The sequence below is a fragment of the Chiloscyllium plagiosum genome, chromosome 4, assembly GCF_004010195.1.
Source record: "Chiloscyllium plagiosum isolate BGI_BamShark_2017 chromosome 4, ASM401019v2, whole genome shotgun sequence".
Classification (NCBI taxonomy): domain Eukaryota; kingdom Metazoa; phylum Chordata; class Chondrichthyes; order Orectolobiformes; family Hemiscylliidae; genus Chiloscyllium; species Chiloscyllium plagiosum.
This window is the reverse complement of record NC_057713.1, coordinates 9,762,807-9,781,440: the sequence shown is the minus strand read 5'-3', so window position 1 is coordinate 9,781,440 and position 18,634 is coordinate 9,762,807.

Genomic DNA, 18,634 nt, shown 5'->3' with positions numbered 1-18,634 from the left:
AAGTTGAGGGACAACCATGATCTCATTGAAGGATGCAGTGGACCTGATGGGCTGAATGGCCTGCATCTGCCTCTATGTCTTACAGTCATTGCTAATGAGCTGCTTTCTTGACCCAGACTTTGCTCATTAACCCTGGTGTTGAGTCGCTCAGATAGCTGAATGGCTGGTTTACAGTGAAGAGTAGTGTCATCAGTGTGGGCTCAATTCCCCCAGTGGCTGAGGTTAATGCAATAGAATGTGCCAACTGAACACATTCTGTTGTTGTAAAACTCCAAAGCAGAAACAGAAGCCAGGATTGGTGAGTGGTCATTGTTCTGTTGGACCCTCCCAGCTCCTTCAAATTGCCTTCCATCTATTAAAGCATTATATCACCCCCACCTTGAACCCCTCCACCCTATCTCCACCACCTCTCCAGTGTAAAACTCCTTCCACTGGGTTTACGGTGAGAGGGGGAAGATATAAGAGGGACCTAAGTGGCGAGTTGGTGCGTGTATGGAATGAGCTGCCAGAGGAAGTGGTGGAGGCTGGTACAATTACAACATTTAAAAAGCATGTGGATGGGTATATGAATAGGAAGGTTTCAGAGGGATCCGAGCCAAGTGCTGGCAAATGGGATTCGATGAGGTTAGGCCATCTGGTTGGCATGGATGAGTTGGACTGAAGGGTCTGTCTCCATGCTGTACATCTCGATGACTCTAATTTTCAAAAGTATCCATAATCCAGAGTGACTCTGTGTGCCAGTTATCTCTTATCATGCAGCATCTGAACAGTCAGTGCTTTGGTACAAGAAATGTTAGTTTTGAGCTATGGGAAGGAAGGAGATTACTTGATAATGGGCAGAAAGCAATAATTGGTAATATGGGTGAGATGAAATTGACTGAAGCCAAAGACCCTGGATCTTCTTAACAAACGATGACATTGTGAGAGGATTGCAGTTATATTGTGCTTTGCATGACTACCAGATGTCTCAAAGTGCTGTGCAACCAACATGTGAAGTGTAATCGCGGATGTGGTGTGGGAAGTTCAGCACAGCGAGCTCTCATGAATGTCAACGTGATCCATATCGGGTGCTGGGGTCAGCTAGATGGTGCCCTGGTCATGTGATAATGGTGTGGGACCTTTCCCCATCAACTGAGCAGGTGGGTGCAGCTTGGGTTTGAGGTCCAATCGAGAGAGAGCCCCATCTGATACCACTGCACTCTGCCGGTGCACCAGTAGAGTGTGATCCATAATGTTATGATTTGCAGACGTTAGTGTTGGACTGGGGTGTACAAAGTTAAAACTCACACAACGCCAGGCTTTAGCCCAACAGGTTTATTTGGAAGCACTAGCTTTCGGAGCACTGCTCCTTCAACAGGTGATTTTGGAGAAAAAGATTGTAAGACACAGAATTTATAGCAAAACTTTACAGTGTGATGTAACTGAAATTATACATTGACAAAGACCCAGATTATTTGTGAAGTCTCTCATCTTTTAGAATAACCAAGTGGATTCAGTTCTTTCATACGTAAATCGCAAAACCTTTTTTAAAAGTTACATTCTCAAGTGAACTTTAACAATTGGTGTCATGTCAGCCCAGATAATGTATTGAAGGTGTGAGGTGCCCTGTGTGAGACTGTCTGTGCCACAATGGTCGACTGATTCTAATCTAAAAAACGGATTTACGGAATCTTACATGGATTCATGCAGCTTTTGAGCAAAGTAAAATGTAATTCTGCAAGTATTCTGCAATGTAAGATTCTATTAAATCCGTTTTTTTAGATTAGAATCAGTCTGGCCATTGTGGCACAGACAGCCTCACAGGGAGCTAACAATTTCAATACCTTATCTGGGCCGACATGACACCCCAATTGTTAAAGTGCACTTAAGAATGTAACTTTTAAAAAATGTTAAAAATCACACAACACCAGGTTATAGTCCAACACATTTATTTGGAAGCACTAGCTTTCAGAGCGCTGCTCCTTCATCAGGTGGATGTGAAGTATAAGCTTATAACCGCAACCCCCTGATGAAGGAGCAGTGCTCCGAAAGCTAGTGCTTCCAAATAAACCTGTTAGACTATAAAGCTTTGACAAAGGGTCAGTTAGGCTCAAAACACCAGCTCTTTTCTCTCCTTACAGATGCTGCCAGACCTGCTGAGATTTTACAGCATTGTCTCATCCAGTCAGAACAGGTGCACTGCCTTTAAACTCACTGATGGAAATAAACAATGGATTTCAACAAAAAAAGAAACTGGCTGAGGATGGGTTGATTAAAGCACTGTCTGAGAAGTGTGTGGCGAGGATTGACTGAATCTTGTTTGTCGTACTGCAGCATTGATTGAAAGGCAGAAAGGAAATGAGGACTGAGTCTGCCCATCATTTTCCCCAGTGGATCATAATTTATTTAACTTCAGTTAGCACCAATCACTGAGTCATCTCCAAGTTTGATTCAGCAAATGCCAAGTTTAAAGGGAAATCAAAGTCTTTTGTTGAACATAAAAATGTGTTTAGTTCAAAAACAGGGAATTCATTTAACTTTTATTGAGTTGGATGAGCACTTCCCTGGAGAGAGCTTGATCCTCAGGAAAGCAATGGCCACTGTAGGATTGTGGAATGTCTTTCAAGGGAAATCCTAATGGAGACATTGTCAAAACTGGCAGATGTCAGTGAGCAGAGGAACAGGCGAGGACACTCTGAGTGAACTCAAACATTCGATATTCTCTCAATCTTGCAATATTTACTGATACCACTCAATTGATGTATGGCAGCAAGCTAAATATTTAATAGGTATTATTAAAACATTGACAGACAAACTAGTCTCTTTATTACTACAGGGCTCTTTGTTTTATGAATGCTCACGTTTATGAATGTGATTCCATACAAGGCTGTAATTTTAAATACTAATGCTTCCTCCTACTTACAAATGACCATGTTATATTGTGCGTATAATTTGACTTGCAAGTGAACTCAAGAACAAATGCTGTTTGCATCCCAGGACCTGCTAGAGTCTATCAGCTACAGGGAAATTGTAGATACATTTAACCAGCCTCTTCAGGTGAGTTATAACACACATCTGGGGTAGATAGGACTTGACCCAAGATATAGGGACACTGCAAGTCCCTATGTACAGGGCAAATGTGGACTGTTTAAGGAGACGGACCAACTTTCTTCAACAATGACTTGAAACTTGCTACAACAATGTATAACATTGCAAAATGTCCCAGGACACTTCACAGGAGTGCTTTCAAACAAAATGTGACAGTGAACCTTGTGTGAAAGATGCCCAACTGCTTGGTCAAAGTTATGGGTTTTAAGGTGCAACTTGAAAGAGAGAAAGTGGCGACGTTTAGAGAGTGAGGCTTTCAGTGTTCAGCTGCCAATGACGGAGTGATAAAACTGGGATGTTCAGGATCAAGGAGTTCCAATATCTGAGAGTCAAAGGGTTGGAGGGTAGCACAGAGACAGAGGGAGGAGAGGACATGGAGGGATTCCTAAAAACATGCAAATTTCAAAATTAGTGTGTAGCTGGCGACAGAGCCAATTGAGTATGGGGTAACAGGCGAATAGGACTCAGTGTGTGTTAGAACAAAAACCGCAGAGCATTTGGAGAGCAAACACATTGTCCAGTGCAGACAATGAACACTCAGCAGCCCTTATTACCTGGTCCTGTAGGTGATGCTAGAAAGGCTGTAGCGACTGCCCATAGCAATTGTCTTTGGAAGGTGACACTGACCCCCCTATCTGTAACTGCACAAGTTTTACAGCTGAGCTGTCAACTTACTTTATTGAGTGTTAAGTGACAATATTGGAAGTGTAGGTCTATCTAATAGTAGTGGTATTATCCCTTTAGCTTCTTAGTGAGCTAGTTATTCTTCCAGTAAGTTAGCAGCTTTCATCTTATCTATTTACCCCACATTCTAGCTCAGAAGTTGCCAGACGAATTGAATTCAATTTCATAAGCTCCCACAATGGAATCAGACCCATGACAACAAGTTAACTCTCCTGTTCCAAGGCCATCACATGAATGTGCCCATGTTATGTCTATAGTTATAGTTGGCTGAATTGCAATTGTAATAGGATCAACCTCATCATCCCTGAGTGAAGGAGACAAAATATTAACCAGGTTTATCATTTCAAGCCACTGGCTAGTGACTAACCTGTTCTGCACAGACAATCTGTCAGAGACAGAGTGAGAGGTTGTTTGAGTGATGTGTGAGCTGTCTCAACAGTGAATTTCTGAATAAATCAGTGTGAAACCGCACTCGCTGGAGTTAATGACTCGTGTTCAATATTGGAGTAACTTTGTTTGTTTATGGATGTGTCTAGGCTTACATTCATTTCCCACTCTGTAACCACCCAGAGGGCCATGAAAAGTCAATAGTAACACTAAGGGTGGCATGGTGGCTCAGTGGTTAGCACTGCTGCCTCCCAGCGCCAGGGACCCAGGTTCATTTCTAGCTTCGGGCAACTGTCTGTGTGGAGTTTGCACGTTCTCCCCGTGTCTGTGTGGGTATCCTCTGGGTGCTCTGTTTTCCTCCCACAGTCCAAAGATGTGCAGGTCAGGTGCGTTGGCCATGCTAAATTGCCCATAGTGCTAGGTGCATTAGTCAGATGGAAACGGGTCTTGGTGGGTTACTCTTCGGAGGGTCGGTGTGGACTTGTTGGGCCGAAGGGCCTGTTTCCACACTATAGGGAATCTAATCTAATCAAAAACTAGGGAGTCACTTATAGGCCAGACCAAATAAAGGACATTAGTGAACCAGATAGGGTTTTAAAACAATTAACAATGGATTCAGGCTCACCATTAGACTAGCTTTGTATTTTAGATACCTTTTAATTCAAATTTCACTGTGGTGAAGTTTCACACCCATATTCCCAGATCAGTAACCTATGGTTCTGCATGAGGAGCTCAATAGCATTAACACCACAGAAACGTCTCTCCAATCAGTGCTTTGCCTTGGAAAGGACATGTGCCTCACCCTTTTTTTGATGTGTCCACCTTCAGAATTATGACTTTCCTGGGGTCATTACACTGTGCTAAACAGGATTTTGTTTACACAGCCTGCTTGAGTACAGGTTGTTCCGTTATAACGTGTGCTTCATCAATGCGAATTCACTGTAATGCGAATTTTTAAAATGTGTGTTGGCTTAACATGATTACATTGCCAACACTTTAAGCGCTTTTTCTAAAGTACAAGCATGGTGTTGTAGAAGAACTGACTGTAATTAGAGCTGGGCTGGTGGTCACCTCACCACACATTAGGGATGTGTTATTTCTTGTGTAACTTTCCCTGTGGAGATACGCTTTCCACAAGCTCTGAATGTAGGTTAAGGAAGTTGAAAATTCTGAGGCCATGTCACAGCTTGGCTTTATCTTACTTGGATCAGGATTGAATCCATGTGGAGAGTAAATGGACCTGAAACAGATTCTGGAACTGATGCTGCTAAATGCTAATCCATGTTAATTCTCTGCTTCAGCCATTAGTAGGGACCCTTGCCTTTATCTGACCCATCACTGTGATATTCTCAGCTAAACAAACGCACTCAGGTCCACTCTCACTAATCTTAAATGTGTGCTGCTGAATAGGCCTTGGCTATCTGAAAGGTCAAATGGCAACCACCAGAAACAGAAATGTCCGAATGATCTCCTAAATGTATGAGCTCTTGGGATTCTTCTGCTAACTCGACAAACCATGAGTAGTGGCATCAGGTTGAGAAGAATTCTTCGCCAGGAAATTTAGGATTTGGTTCTTCTAGCGTGAACATTTTATGTCGATGGCGAGGTATATTTATAATCTGAGCTGAATGGCCACTCTGAGCATCCCAACATTTAAGCAGCATATGCAGCTTCACTTCATAGATCAATACATAACTGATCACATGAGGAGATCTCTGAAAATGCTGAGAGTCCAGAACCAAGGGTCAGCCACAGGATACTGGGTGAACCATGTTGGACTGATATAAGGAGAAACTTAATCACCCAAAGGGTGGAATTCACTCTTACAGAAAATAGTGGAGGCCAAAACATTGTATGATTTCAAGAAGGATTTGGATATACTACAAAGAGCTAAAGGGATCAAAGGATTTGGGGAGAAGTGGGAACAGGGCATTGAGCTGGATGGTCAGCCATGATCATATTGAATGGTGGAGCAGGCTTGAAGGGCTGAATGGTCTACTCCAGCTCCTATTCTCAATGTGATGACCGCTGAGCCGACACCATTTGCAACATTGAAATCTCTATGGCCTTGGAGGCTCACGTAGAAGAAGAAACCGTGCATGGGAACACTGATCATAATGTGCTGTCTTTCTTTAAGATATCTCTGATAGAGTTACACCAGTCTGTGTGATGGTTGACCTCTTAAGTAACACCATTTCACACCATCTGGTCAAGGTCCACTTGAATATTCTGAATGGGCGCACTGCATTTCCATGGAGGGATGGTAGCTGGGATTACATTGTTAATTAGATACAGTGGTATCGACCTTTCTCTTGCCCAGAAGATTTCTGCAGAAGTCTTTAATGGATGTAGAGACAATTACCAACATATCCCTCTCTGCAAGTTATTCTTCAGACAATCCATACTCCTAACAAATGCATCAATACACACTTGAGAATTTTGTCTGTATGATGGAAATTGGGATCTGTGAATCCTGAAGTTAATCCATGCCCTGAGCTTTAAGTACTCTCCAGGTCTTTTCAGAATTATTTTTATTGTCCTTGGAAAGGCTATATATATTTATACTGCATCATATCACCTTGCTGATAGCAAGTAACATCTTCAGAGATCTCATCATGTGATCATTTATGTATTGATCTATGAAGTGAAGCTGTATATGCTGTTTAAATAGCTGTAATTCAGTAAAGATGTCACTTGCTATCCAATCTATAGTTAAATATTGGTGTTCCATTTCTTATTAAAGTTGTTTTTGCTTTGTTTTTGCTCTAAAATGCCATGCAGGGCCTACACAGAACAGTACAGCACAGGAATGGGCCTTTTGCCCTTTTGCCTGCCCATGGTTCATATCTCTCCACTCTTTGCTTATTCATGTGCTTATCTAAAAGACCCTGAAATGCCCGTATCGTATCTGCCTCCACCACCAGCAGTGATCCAGCTACCTACCACTCACAGAGAGATTTTAAAAATTTCCCTTCACATCTCTTTTGAAATTTCCCCCTTTCACCTTGAAAACATGCCTCATAGTATTAGACATTTCAACTCGGGGGAAAAAGATTCTGACCATCAATAATTTTATTGACTTCCATCAAGTCTCCCCTCAGCCTCCACAACTTCAGAGAAAATAACCTGAATTAAAGTGGCAAAACCAACTGACCAACCTCTGCTCAAAGGTGAACTTCTTCCGTTCATGAGACCACTTTGTAATGCTTAAGGTCCCATTTGGTTTTGAACAGGGGGAATCATTGTTTAAACCGAATGTAGCTTTTCACTGTTGTATTTATTTTTAAAGTTATAGGAAGCCCTTTTCACTGTGAAATCTTGATTTTTAAATTGACAGGCTGCTGGTATTTCTTTTCTCTGCAGGAATGATGCAGAGCCACTAGTTTAAATTTAAACTTGAACTGGAAGGGAGGTAGTCTGCCTCATGGCGATTTAATTTGCAGATCTGTACTCACATAACCTTGTGCTGTTGTTCTTCCAAATGTATTGAAGGCTTGAGACATCTAATCTTCAGGGAAAGTTCCAAGCAATTGCAAAAAGGGGTCTTGGAAACTTTCTTGGGCAATTAGTGATGTTACACACCAAACTTTGGATATACATGCGAACAGATTCAGGAACAGTTTCTTCCCGGCTACTATCAGACATCTGAATGGAGCTCTCAAATGTTAATTCTGATCTCACTCTCCCTCTGCATCTTTTTTTTTGTGGCTGTAACACTATTTTACACTCTGTTTTGCTACCCTGATGAACTTTGTATGGTACAATCTGCCTGTAGAGAATGCAAAACAACTCTTTTCACTGTATCTCGGTATGCATGACAACAATAAATCAATGATCAGTTCTGCCCTTACAATCTGCAATAGGTATCATAATTGGCTTTATACCTGCAGTGGATACCTGATGGGTAATATTTATGTTGGGTCCCATGAGATATGATTTAGTTGTGGTAACATAGTACTGAAATATTGATAAATCTTTATTCCTGTATATTACAGTTATAGATGCTGGGTTAACACTGAGCAATTTGGTTTAAGCTGTGGTATGCTTCCCTCAGCATGTCATGCTGCAAGTGACCTTGGTAAGATGGAGGCTGAGATTTTTATATCATAGGGTCATATACAACAGTGCAGTGATATTAAGAGCGTTTCCTCAAAAGATATATTGTACAGAACCTTTTGAGATATAGCGCAATGGTAGCGGCAGCTTAATAATTGTTCATTAACAACACAAGGTATTTCACAAATTGAGATAAAACCAAAAGAAATAAACTACAAAGGAAGAGGGTTCCTGAAGCAGAAAGTATACGTTGGTGAGGTGATTAAAAACATGAAAAGGATGTGTGTTCAGAAAGCTTACGAAAATGGAGATCGAAGTGGAAGGGTTTCAAATGAAAACTTCAGAGGATCATAGACACAGCAACCCCTTTTGCCCATCATGTCTGTGCTGGGCCATACAGTGAGGCCAAAGGGGAAGGTAGGGTGTGGGTGGCAGATTAGGCCAGAGTCAAACCCTCAAAGTCACAGGATGGATTTGAGGGTCAAAAGAGGTTTAAGAAAAAAGTAGGCCAGCCCCCTGAGGACTTTCAAATCTCAGCTCTGAAGGACAAAATGGGCAGTGGAGCTGAATGCCTCTGATGCACCAGTAGGAGGAGACATTCAAGTGGTTGAGACCTGAGCAAATTTAAGTCGTTCAAGTTAAAAGGTAAACATTTGAGAAAGGCTTTGGAGAAATTTCAGAAGCGATCCTGTTTCCTGACAAGCTGTTGGGAGCAGATACTGTGTAAATGATAATTCCAGAATTCTGCATGAATTAGGTATGGTTACTGGGAAGCACCTTGAAATGTCCCATTTGGCCAAAGATGCCTCATAAATATAAGATGAAGCAAAATACATGTGAATCAGAAGCAGAACTACATCACTCCATCCTTTGTACCTGCTCTATCATTCAATAAGACCATGGCTGATCTGATTGTAACCTCAACACCATGTCCCTGTCAACCCCTAACAACCTTTCACCTCTTTCTTACCAATAATGTGGGCTAGGAATCCTACAGCACGTAACTCACCTCCTGATGCCCTCCCCCAAAGCCTGCGTACCATCTCCAAGGCACAAGCCAGGAGTGTGATAGAATACTTCCCTCTCGCCCGGATGGGTGCAGCTCCAACAACACTTAAGAAGCTTGATGGTATTCTGCTGATCCAGATGCTTCCCTTGGAAGAGACTTGATAAAAGTTTTCAAAATAGGGAGGGTTCCGGAGGGAATGCACAGGGAGAAACTGTTCCCACTTGTGAGCAGATCAAGAACCAAGATATACAGTTTTGAAGTGTTTTGTGAAAGAAACAAATGCTTCTGAGGCGAGATAAATCATTCCCTGAACAGCGAGTAGTTAGAGGATGGATTGCATTGCCTGGAGGTAGAGTGGAGGCAGGTTCAGTTGAGGCATTGATGATTATTTTAAAAAATGAGATGTGCAGGATTATGAGGATGGCCACAATGTTAAAATGCTTAGAGAGAAGCACAGACATGATGGACCAAATGGCCTCCTCCTACACCGTAACAATTCTGTGAGTCTCTGTTGGTTGCTATTGCACCCAATACAATGGAAGAGGTTGTGGTTGTTGGGGGCCAGTCATCTCTGCTCCAGGATATCCCTGCAGGAGTTCCCCAAGGTAGTGTCCAGACTCATCCATCCTTAAGCTGCTTCACCAATGACCTTCCCTCCACCGCATGGCCAGGATTGGGCATGTGCGATCATTAGCAAACAATGCTCTGCACCATTGGCTACTCTTCAGCTACTGAAGCAGTCTGTGCCCATTTACAGAAAGATCTCTACAATATCCAGGCATGGGCTATTAAGTGGCAAGTAACATTCATACCACAAATGTGCCATTTCCATTAAGAGAGACTCTAACCAACACTGCTTAATATCCGCTGGCATTGCCATCACTGAATGCCCCACTATCACATAAGGTAAAGCCACCACATTTCCAGAGGACCATAAGGCTACTCCCTCATGAGAGAGAGACGACTGGTGGTGAGTTTAACCTGAGGCTCACCAAGTCTCAAGTGAGGGGCAAGGTTGAAAATGCAGGACCTTTATGGTGAATTTAACTCCATCCTGAAAGGGTTTCCACTGATCAGAAATTGAACTAGACCAGCCATGCAAATATTATGACTATAAGAGCAGGTCAGAGGCTAGCAATCCTGTGGTGAGTGACTCACCTCCTGACTCCCTAAAGCTTCCCATTATCTATAAGTCAGGAGTGTGATGAAATAGTCTCCTCTTGCTTGAATGGGAGAGGCTTCAACACTTGAGGAGCCTGATGCCATCCAGGGCTAAGTGGGCCACTTCATTGGTGCCTGCTCCATCAAACTCAACATACATCCTTCCATCACTCAGACACAATGTACTATCTGCAAACAATACTGCACTTATTCACAAAGACCAGTGTGGCAGTACATGCCAAATCCATGATCTCTACCATCCGGAAGGACAAGAGGAGCAGAAATATGGGATCACCACAACCTGCAAGTTCCTCTTCCAAACCACTCACCATCCTGACTTGGTTGTTCCGTCACTGTCGCTCAGTCAAAACCCTGGAACTCCCCCCTGAACAGTTTAGTGAGTATACCTGTTTAGGGTGTAGCTTTGCTTGCTGAGCTGTAGGTTTGGTATCCAGACGTTTCATTACCTGGCTAGGTAACATCATCAGTGGCGACCTCCAAGTGAAGGCTTGGTAATGAAATGTCTGGATATCAAACCTACAGCTCAGCGAGCAAAGCTACACCCTAAACCTCAACCTGAGCTACAAACCTTCACAGACCTTGCGAGTATACCTGTACCACATGAACTGCAGTGGTTTAAGAAGGCAGTTCACCACCAACTTCTCAGGGGCCATTAGGGATGGGCAACACAGGCTGGCACAACCAGTGACACCCACATCCCATGAACTCATTAAAAGAAAATCTAGACAAGTTTGTAAAAATTCAAATCAATGCATCAACTATCTCTCTGGCCAGAACCAGGAATCACATTCTTGGCCATTCAGGACTGAGATGAGGAGAAATGTCTTCGCTCAGAGAGTGGTGAGCCTGTGGAATTCTCTTCCGCAATAAGTGGTTGAGACTGAAGTGTTTCTTGTTTCAAAATTGAGCTAAATGTAGTTCTTTGGGCTGAAGAGTCTGAGGAGAAAGCAGGAACAGGGTGGATGACCAAGCATGATCATCTTGAATGAAGAAGCAGCCTCAAAGGGCCGAATGGTCTACTCCAGCTCCTATTTTCTATGTTCAGTGATTCCAGGCTGAGGTCCATCCGGAAGCAGGCCACAGCTGCAATACCCCTTCCCTGTCCTTTCTTAACTTCCTCCCTCCTTTCCATTTCCCAATTTCCTGGATAGTGAAGACTGATACAGAATTCCAGATACAGAATTAAGGACTCAGCATTGGCTAAAGATGGATGAGTTGGTGAATGTAGGTTATCATTAAACTGGAGAGGGTGTAGAAGGGATTGACCAGGGTGTTGCCAGGACTGGAGGGTTTGAGTTATAAGGGGAGGCTGGATAGGCTGGGACTGCTTTCACTGGAGCGTAGGAGGTCGAAGGGTGACATTATGAGGTTTATAAACTCATGAGGGGTATAGATAAGGTAGATAGGAACGCTCTTTTCCCTACGGTGGGAGAGTTCAGAACTAGAGGGCATAATCTTAAGGTCAGAGGAGAAATATTTCAAAAGGACCTGAGAGGCAACCTTTCCACGCAGAGGGTGCTCATGTGTGGAATGAACTGCCAGAGGAAGTGGTGGATGCAGGTACAGTTACAATATTCAAAACAAATTTGGACCGGTACAAGAATAGGAAAGGTTTCAAGGAATATGGGCCAAATGCAGGCAGGTGGAACTAGTTTGGTTTAGATTCCCTACAATGTGGGAACAGGCCCTTCGGCCCAACATCGACCCTCTGAAGAGTAACCCACCCAGACCCATTTCCCTCTGAATGATGCCCCTAACACTATGGGCAATTCACCTGACCCACACATCTTTGGACTGTGGGAGGAAACCCACACAGACACAGGGAGATTGTGCAAACTCCACACAGACAGTTGCCCAAGGTTGGTATTGAACCTGGGACCCTGGTGCTGTGAGGTAGCAGTGCTGAGCACTGTGCCACCATGCCACCTGGGAAAACTTTGCTAGCATGGACGAGTTGGACCGAAGGGTCTGTTTCTGTGCTATATGCCTCTGAGTGTATAACTATGACAGGTTAATAGACTTGAGGGAAAAGAATTACCTTTTTTATAAAGAAGCTTATAGTTAGAACCACAGTAGTCTAGATAAATTGTCTGCATTGTAATGTACAAAAGCATTGTAATGCTGATACAAATCCACTAGGTGGTAATAACATCAAGGTTTTATCGAAGGTTGAATAAAATATAGCAGCTGGAGGTTTACAGGGCAGATCCTACAAACCCCAGGAATTTGGAAAGGCTGGGGTTTCAGGTGTATACCTTTCACTGGAATTTCTCATAATTTTCAAATTTACATATCTTCTTTAGTATTCCTGTAAAGATGTTATGACTCTTACAGAAGCACGTTTCCAGGGTTTGAAAATTTCTTACAACTTGTAACATTGTTCAATTGCAATGTTTTCAGTGCAATAAATGTTCTAAACAAGCCAGATTGGGCATCCAAATCTCATTTGACCCGTCAGGTAAATTAAAAGTTCCCAAGACTAAGGAATGGAAGATTTGAGTTCTAAGGATAGGCTAGGACTTTTTTTCAATGGAGCATAGGATGTCGAGGGGTGACCTTATGAAGGTTTATAATACCATGAGGGGCAAGGATCAGGTGAATGACAGGTGTCTTTTCCCTAAGGGAAGGGATTTCAAGGCTGGGGGCACATCTTTATGGTGAGAGGAGAAAGATTTTAAATATATATATAAGGGGCTTTTTTTAACACAGAGAGTAGTTTGTACGTGGAATTAACTTCCAGAGGAAGTAGTGGATATGGGTACAGTAACAATTTTTAAGAGATTTGGATAAGTATATGATTAAGAAATGTTTGGAGGGATATGCGCCAAGCACAGGCAGGTGGGATTATGGTCAACATGGATTGGTTGTCTAAAGGGTCTGTTTCCATGCTGGAGGACTCTAAGTCTGTGTAAGTAGCATTATCAAAGAGGAAGAAGAGTACTTGCCAGTGTTCTGGGTAATATTTATCCCTGAATGATACTTCACTGAAGGGCTGTTGTCAGATTGCTTATTCTGGAGTCTTACTTTGAGCAAATCAACAGCTGCATTTCCTACATTCCAACAACAACTACATCATTGGCTGTAAAGTGATTTGGGGCATCCTAAGGTCATGAAAAGTGCTAAATAAATGCTCAAGTCTTGTTTTTGAAATTTGCTCAATTCCCAGTGAACCTATTAAATTTTCATATATATAAGAAAATATATATATATATCTGTGAACACGATCCTGTTTGAAATAGAGATTTTTAAAATTTATTTATGAATGTGGGCATCTCTGGCTGGGGGAGAGGAGGCAACATTTACTGCCTGTCCCTAATTACCCAGAGGGCAGTTAAAAGTTAATCACATTGCTGTGGGCCAGGAGTCATATGTAGGCCAGACCTGGCAAGGACGGCAGATTTCCTTCCCTGAAGGACATGAATGAACCAGAAAGTCCTTTCCTGATAATCAACTCACAGTCATCATTAAATTTGTAAATCCGGATTTTTATTAAATTGAAATTCCACCAACTGCCTGGCTTCCCAGAGTATTACTTGGACTGATAGCATAATATTAATAGCAGCAAAGCCACTAGGAGTTCCCGATTTGTATGTTAACGTCTGCTTTCCAATAAAATAAGAAACAAATAGGTAGAGGAACAGATAGTTTTGCAGAAACGGGGAGTCCACAGAAGATTACGAACAGTCGAAGAGAATGTGCAAAGAGATGGCAGGTAGAATACAATATGGGAAACTGTGAGGTTATTCTCCCTGGTAAGAAGAATAGGGGCACTGACTATTTTCTAAATAGGGCAAGACTTCAGTAATCTGAAGCACAAAGGTGCCTGGGAGTCCTAATTCAGGATTAATATACAGATTCAGTTGACAATTAGAAAGGCAATGCAACATTAGCATTCATTTCAAGAGGGCTAGAATACAAGAGCAATGATTTATTGCTGAGGCTGGATAAGACTCTGGTCAGGCCGCATTTGGAATATTGTGAACGGTTTTGGGTCCTGTACCTAAGGAAGGATGCGCCAGCATTGGAGAGGGTACAGAGGAGGTTTGCAAGAATGATCCTGGGCATGAAAGCTTGTCATATGAGGAGTGGTTGAGGTCTCTGGGTTTACACTTGCTGGAGTTTACAAGGATGAGGGGGGCATCTGATTGAATACAGAGAGGCCTGAATAGGGTGGATGTGGGGAAGATGTTTCCACTAGTAGGAGAGACTAGGACCTGAGAGCACAGCCTCAGAGTGAGTGTACGACCTACAGAGCAGAGTTGAGCTATTTCTTCAGCCAGAGGGTAGTCAATCTGGATGTAAGTTTGCTTGCTGAACTAGAAGGTTCACCACCCCCAGGTGGTGAATCTGTAGAACCCATTGCCGCAGAAATCTGTAGAGACTGTGTATTTAAGACAGAGATAGATAGGTTCTTGATTGGTATGGGGATTAAGGGTTATGGTGAAAAGGCAGGAGAATGGGGTTGAGAAACATATTGGCCATGATGCAATGGCGGAGGATGAGCCGAATGGTCTAATTTCTGAAAGTCTACGATTATTCAAACGTGGTTAATCTGATGTAGCTGAAACATATGAAATCCTGAGGGGACTTGACGGGGTTTATATCGAAGTGATGTTTCACCTGAAAGGGAAGAAGGAAACTAGGGACATAGTTTAAGATGTCTCCCTTTTCAGATAGAAACGTGGAGATTTTATTTTCTCTCTTAGACAGTCATTACTCCTGGAATTCTCTTCCCCAGAGAACATTAAAGGCTGGATCATTGAATTAGCTCAAGGCAGAATTAGAGAAGGAAGTGATAAGTTCTGGATAGGGAGAGGGTGCTGAGGCAGGGAATTGGAGTCCAGATCACAATCAAATTGACCTTGGTCTTATTGAATGGTCACGTTCCTAGGACCTACATGCCAATTGTCATTGCATTCGTTTTGGAAATAGAGCCTGAAATTGTATAGGAGAAATCTGCTAGTGCCTGAGATGACTTGGACTGACCTGTTAAAGAGTGGCAATAAAATGGCCTGCTGTGTGGTTTGGGGCTCCATGTTTCTAACACAGTGGTAGCAGTGAGTACAGAGACACAGTGAATATTGAAAACTGGCCCAAACAACAAATTAATTTGGTAACTAATTTGGAAGGAGGGAGCAGATCTCCTGGGACAGGCTCCAATGGAACCAAGCAGGGGCCAGAGTGCGGGTGATTCACATAACGAGTGAGGTGACAGCTGCAGTTATCACTTGGCCTAGTCATCCACGGACCCAACTGGGGTCAAAGGTCCTGAATTTGATTTCGACCATAGCAGGTGGTGCAATGTGAATTTTATAAAAACTTTATTAAAAACTTCAGAAGTCTCATGATGACTATGAATGATCATAAGGAGAGGCCCAGCTAGTTGTAGGGAAGGAAACCTGCCATCCTTATAAGAAAGATACACATAAAGTAAGGCAAGTTGATTAACCAAAAATTCACAAAGAGCTGTTGCATTTGGGGGGGTGTACGGTGGCTCAGTGGTTGGCACTGCTGCCTGCACTCTCATTAGAGAGAGAGAGAGAGAGATGAATGGTCATGAGTTTAATCTGAGTGTCATCATTGCTGAGGTGAGTTTGCACATTCATGATGACCTCAGTCACCAGGAATTAAACCCATGCTGAATGAGTGAATGGATGACTGAATGAATGAATGAATAAATGAACAAATAAATGAATTATCTTATTGTCAAATATATCCAGGAAATATAGTGATTGGAATGAGGTTGGCCAGGTGAATCTTTTTGAGTATGAGCTCTCTGATTGGGTTTGTTAACCAGGCATAAACAGGAGTAACAGGGATCCTCTTCAGTCTCGGGACTGGCTCTGAGTTCAATGGTCAGAGTCCATGTACTGTGCATATGCAATTAAAGGGTAACTTGGTGATGGGACACCACTCTATGTGTAGTTACTTTTTCATCAGCACTATTTTGAGTTACAAAAAGAATAAGAAGAAATTACTGAAGAGTTCATCTTCTGTTCAGACTAGGTCTCAAGCCGGGCTTCAGGGAGTCTACAAGGTGATCCAGTCCTTAAGGAATCCCACTCTGGGAACATCAACGATGATGCTGATGGCCTGGGAGACCCTGGCTCTGCTGCTGCTACCTGTTGAACCAACTGAATGACTGACTCCTAAATGCATAGAATCATAGAATCCCGACAGTGTGGAATCAAGCCATTTGGCCCATTGATTCCACACTGACCCTCCAAAGAGTATCCCACCCAGACCCTCCCAACCCTATAACCTTGCATTTCCCCTGGCTAACCCACCTAGCCATCACATCCCTGAACACTATGGGCCACCACAATTTAACACAGCCAATCCACCTAACCTGCACATCCCTGGCAACTGTGGTCAATTTAACATGGCCAATTCTCCTAACCTGCACGTCTTTGGACTGTGGTGGAAGTCAGAGCACCCAGAGGAAACCCACACAGAGAATGGGCAAATTCCACGCAGAGAATGGGCAAATTCCACACAGAGAATGGGCAAATTCCACACAGACAGTCACCTGACACTGGAGCTGTGAGGCAGTAGTGCTAACCACTGAGCCAATATAGTGGGCACCTTTTATCACTGTTAAAACTTGATGCACAGAGAACTTTTTGCTTATTAGATTATGGGCTTTGGTTCTGGAACTACGATCATGTCAGTGAGAATAAAGCATAAAGTGAAACTTATTTCCAGTGGCAAAGATGGTTTATTCTCTTGCCTCGACACAACAGAAAGAAACAAATCAAACTGGAATCCAGAATGCGAGAGTTTGAAACTGAAACAATTATTCCTGTGTGAGTTTGTAGTGAATATGCACAGTGTTGCCTGAGGATTTAGAAACCCCACTAATCATTATGAACTGCTCACTATTTCAAATCCTTAATCCCTCATCACCTCTGCGGTTGTACAAAATGGTAATAATTCATGCTGGGATCTGCCTGGCACTGAGAGGCATTCAATCCAAATAGTCATAACTCTGCATTTGAAAGCAACTTATTAGGCAAGGGTGATGTGCCTCCAAACACATTCTCAGCAGCTCCACACTGACATTTCTTTAGAAACTATCTGAATAACAATGAATTTTCCCATAAAAATGCAAAACCACAACATGCCGAAAGACACGGGTGTTGATGCCTATTAATCTGAAATCAGACTTTTCCTTTTTTCTAACAAAAAAGCAATTTGCAGTACAGCGTAATTTTGCCATAAGATTCGAAAATATAATTTGAGAATGTGTTAGCAAGCTGCAAACTGGTTTTCAATACATTTTCGGGTGTCTGTGTGATCTGTTTATAATGTCAACATGATCAGAACAATTCTTGCATCGTTAGACAATTCAGACAGTGATTCTACAAAGATCCAGAGCTCCTTATTTTTCACTGAAGTTAAAATCTCATCACTGGCACCAGCAGTGAACCCCATGTGAGGAGTGACTCAGAGTGAGGCTTGCCAAAGGCTTTCTGAAGTTGGGAGTGAATGGAAGTACAAAGAACAAAGAAAATTTACAGCCCATGAACAGGCCCTTCGGCCCTTCAAGCCTGAGCCGATCCAAATGTACTGTCTAAACCTGTCACTCAATTCCTAAGCATTTGTATCCCTCTGCTCCCCACCTGCTCATGCATCTCTCCAGACGCATCTTAAATGAATTTTAGGAGGGTTCAGAATCGTCTCGCACTAAGCATCAGTCAATTGGGAAAGGGTTCACACAAATGGTTTTGTTTTCAATGTTGTTGTTAATCTCTAATGCTTTGCAACAATGGCTTGCGTTTGTATGGCACCTTTAACAAGGTGAAATGTCCCAAAGTGTTTCACAGCATTGCTTTTACACGATATTTGACACCATGCTAATGGAAATGACGAAAAACTTACACTTATATTTTAGCTATTTGGTCATGGGATATAGGGCCTTGTCGAGAATGCCTTGCAGAAGGTGGTGGCAAGCTGCTCCAGTCCTTGGGGTATAGGGACACCCACACTACTGTTCAAAAACCGATCCAACGATAGTGCAGGAATATAGATCCAGATGGAGTTCCAGGGTGAGATGGTATATGGTTTAGATTAAATTCCCTACCGTGTGGAAACAGGCCCTTCAGCCCAACAAGACCAAACCGACCCTCCGAAGAGTAACCCACCCAGACCCATTTCCCTCTGACTAACGCATCTAACACTATGGACAATCTAACATGATCAATCCATCTGACCTGCACATCTTTGGAC